The sequence below is a fragment of the Vigna umbellata genome, chromosome 9, assembly GCF_029865625.1.
Source record: "Vigna umbellata cultivar VRB3 chromosome 9, Vumbellata_1.0, whole genome shotgun sequence".
Classification (NCBI taxonomy): Eukaryota; Viridiplantae; Streptophyta; class Magnoliopsida; order Fabales; family Fabaceae; genus Vigna; species Vigna umbellata.
The window spans coordinates 25,215,048-25,219,479 of record NC_142173.1 but is presented as its reverse complement, the minus strand read 5'-3'; the positions used below and the strand labels follow the sequence as shown (position 1 = coordinate 25,219,479).

The following is a 4,432-nucleotide window of genomic DNA, read 5'->3' as shown; positions in this document are numbered from 1 at the left end:
TAGAACACACTGTCACTTCTAATCACTATTTTCTAAGTCTTTATATTATATTTATCTTAACCATCACACTATATAAATTCAAAGGATAAATACAATTTACTAAATATAAGCATCGAGCTTCATATAATTATAATTAAGGCAGTGACTCATGACAACCAGTTATATAAAAAAATCAATTTTTAAAGTTTATTAGTTCTCCTCTGTGTTATTCATCATGCTCCTGGTGTGATGAGTGTATGAGTAATATAGAAGAAAATGAAAAAAATACATTATTTATAACGAGAAGCAATTCGAAATAAAAATGGTCTTACGTAATAGAAAGAGTTTTGTTTTTTTTCTTTATTATGTATTCTATAAGCTTGTAATTTTTATTATTTAGTTATTATATCATCAGATATATATTTAAAATAAACTTGGGCTTTCTCAAACCCACAAGAATGAAGAAGAAAAAAAAGTAGAGGGTTACTACACCACCTAGATTGCTCTCTACACCACTACATTTTAAAAAAATTCTAAAACTATCATTTACATTTTAAAAAGTCTTACACCTCCACTTCTTTTCTTCAACGGATATGTCGTGGCCACCTCCGTTTAAGTTTTATGTTTTTCTTTTTAATTTTTAATTTATTAAAATCTTATATTTTAAATTAATTTATAGATTACTTAAATTTTTTTTGTTTTTTTATAATATATTACGTAAATTAATTTTATTTTATTTAATTAAATAATTATTATTAATTTAATTAATTTAAAGTAAAACAAAAACAAAATTAATAAAATTAATAATAATTATTTAATTAAATAAAATAAAATTAATTTACGTAGTATATTATAAAAGTATACAAATTTTAAATAATCTATAAATTAATTTAAAATATAATATTTTAATAAACTAAAAATTAAAAAGAACGTTGATTATAATTAATTAAAAAATAATATAATTAAATTAATATTAATTATTTCACAAATAAAATAAAATTAATTTATATATAGTTAAGTAACAAATTTAAAAGAAATTTAAATAATATTTATATATTAATTTAAAATACAATAAATTAAAAACTAAAAATTAAAAAAAAGCATAAAGCTTGAATGGATATGACATATGCGTTGAAGAATTTCTTCTTTAACGTGACATCAGTTGAAAAAAAGAAGTGAGATGTAGAATTTTTTAAAATATAAATGATAGTTTTAGAATTTTTTAAAAATGCAGTATAGTAGAGGAAGAAATTTGAGGTAACGTAGGGAGTAACCCTAAAAAAAATATAATTGGAGTCCAAGTTAAAGCTTAATTGAAGACCACCAAGTTCCATAAAAGGCATGAAAAGCATAACAAAAAAGAATCAAAGTATGAGAACTAAGAATTCATTCGTTGGTAGATGAAGTTGATTTTTGGAATGAAGTTGAGAAATGATGATTCTCATTTTCAAACGTTGGATTATCTAATGAAGAATTAAGAAAGTGATAACACCTAAATAACTATGTTCCCACTAAATTTTGTAATATAAATGTGGATTATCAAAGACACAAATCATTTATATTCAAATTCAATATATTCCATGAAATGTGAATTATCTTTCGAAATACCAAAAGAATGTTAAAAATTATTAAAACATCGATCCATAGATCCTTAGGTTTAAGCATTATGAATTATCGTAGTAGTTTATGATTCAATTTCAAAATTTAATAATAATCAATATAGCCCTATATTCAATTAAACTATAAAATCAAACCGATTCAGGAACCAAAAGGAAATATCATCCAAATTAATCTATAATATTCAACAAATTGAGCTATCAATTAATTACCTAAATTCATTTTCTAACTCCCATAAATGCAAATCATGATCATCATTTAACGAGTTTGGAGTTAATGAGAAAAAAAAAAATAAAATTTGATAATTGTGAAACAAAAATCAAACCCTTATAATTGTAATTGATTTTTTGACCTAAAACTTGAAAAGTCTAAAATGAAATCAGAAAACTTCATTCTGACTTCGTTCATACTACTCATACCTAACTTGAACCCCAAAAATACGAAATCAATTCTTTTAGTAAATTTCAAACTTTATTATTTTAATCATTAGAAATACATTTCTTAAAATTCTTAAATTTTAATTTGCTTACTCTAACAACTGATTTAAAAGCTTTAAATTTACCATGAGTGAATTATTCTCGTAATTTTCATAGTCCAAACACAAAAGCTATTATGATATGAACAACTTGAAAAGAAGAATAGTTGAGAAGAGAAACCAAAAGCTTCAAACAAAATCTTCAAGAACCAACTTATTTGTTGTATACGATGTAAGATGAGAGAGCTGAACGTTTTCTGGATGCTAAATTTAAACAGATTCCAAATGCTACCATTTCTTCTGATATTCATCAAGACAAGTACAGAGCAGAAGGAAGCTGAAATGCTAGTTCAACCACCATTTGTTATCAACTGTCTCAGATGCAGCTCAGACCAATTCAATTTTTAACTCAATCCATCTTATTTCTATTACTTAGAAATCAAGACCTCCAACAGTTTAAATACAACTTGCTGTTGGAAATATAAGTTTGATTACAAATGAAAAAGTAGAACATTAGTCTTTGATTCTAAAGACTGGTTTCCGAAATTGAAAAGAAGTTAATAGTGCACAATTATCTTTGTTTCCTTTCCGAAAGGAGATTCATCAAAGCTTGGCAAAAATGATCTACCAATATTCACAACTATACAGAAAGATGTAATGTAAGGACATTTAGAAGAAACTTGATACTTGTGGAGTTCCTCTTGGCTAAACCAACTCTCTGCAAGGATTTACATTTATGTGAAATTCACATCAACAATGATCTTGATGTTCAACAATTTCTGTTATATGATACAGATTTTACAGAGAACAGAATTTGGTACATACCATGAATTTGGAAGAACAGAATTCGTTCCCTCTCTCTCAATCTTGTGAACATAGATCTAAGTTCATCTACCCTTCAGTCTCATTGAAAGTGTGAGAATCAAAACTTAGCACCTTATGCTGCTGCTCGGAGCTCTGAACAACCACAACAAGAACATGGCTACTTCTATGCTGTTATTCCAAGGCATTAACAGTGAGTGTTGGTGGCGGTTCCATGGCAGGATTTGGGCAAACAATGGTGATGGTGGAACGGCACAAGGGGCAAGAGGCATGAGATTTGAGCCAAGGATCAATGCAAGGGAGATGAAACGCATGGTTGCATTTTGGCAACAATCTCAAACTCTCATTCTCTTCAAACTCACTCAAACAAACCGAACAATCATGAGCCTCCACCACCCCTTTGGTGTATTTGCAGACTGTGATGGATTTGATGAGAGCCTCATCCAAACCAGAGTTTGAGGAAGAAGAAACCTGACCCAGTTCACTGCTCCCATCTTCTTCTGGTGCAGAATCATTTGATTGCATGATGGTGCTGCGTCTGCAGAACCTTGAGATGATGGTGTAGTATGTGACCAATATGAAAGTGCTGGCTAATATTCCAATCACAGCAACTATGAGAGGAGAAAACTGAAATCCTGAAGGATCATCAGCATCAGCATTAGCACCAAAGAAGAGTGAAGGAGGAGGAGGGGAGTAGACTATGTAACACCACTGGGGGCAGTAGATGCTGCAGATTCCTTCAGAACAATCCTTTGGAGTCCATGGATATGGATTTGGATTGGAGTTTCTTGCAGAACCCATTTCTGTTACTTGCTCTGTGAATGAACCTAATCATTCATCCATGGAAGACTCAATCATTACCCATTTTTTGGATCTTACAAGAGAAGGAATCAGAATCAGAAGATGGGAAATTGAGAGAAAAGTAATTGAGAAGAAAAGCAAAGGTAGGTCATCACAATTTGCTTACTCATCTTATCTTCTTCACCTACTTTTTCATTCTACTTTCTTCTTTTTCTTCTCTACCATTACATTCTCAAAATGTATACCTATAATTATGCTATATAAAATTTATCAGATTATAATTAATGTCTTCAATCTTCATAATATATGAGTACATATAAGTACTTAAATATAAGTACAATTCATAATATGTAAATACATATAAATATTTTTCTATAAATTGATTTCAAATTTAAAATTTACTTTTTAACCATTTTCAAGATTATATTAGCATTTTAATTTTTTTTTTTCAAATTCGTTCCACCGTAATTTTAGTAGTGTAGGGAGTGTTTTATTTTAGGTGGTTGTACGATAATAAAACCATGTCAAGAAGCTGCAAAATTAATCGATAGTTTTGTCCATGTGACAACTTAATAATTGCTTCTAATTAATATATAAATGTTATAGTTAAATATTTTATAATTCAATCTAACCTTATCACATGGCTAGATCCCAATATTATTTATCAATTCTGCTACGTCGGTTTTTGTCGGCGGGGAAGATCGTTATTCTATGTACTCCACTCTCATAATGAATCTT

At 28.7% G+C, this 4,432-nt stretch overlaps 1 pseudogene; it reads right to left on the bottom strand.

The window, feature by feature from the left end:
• Nucleotides 1–2,467: 2,467 nt before the first annotated feature.
• Nucleotides 2,468–3,915, bottom strand: LOC148193042 (RING-H2 finger protein ATL52-like; annotated as a pseudogene).
• Nucleotides 3,916–4,432: the final 517 nt, after the last annotated feature.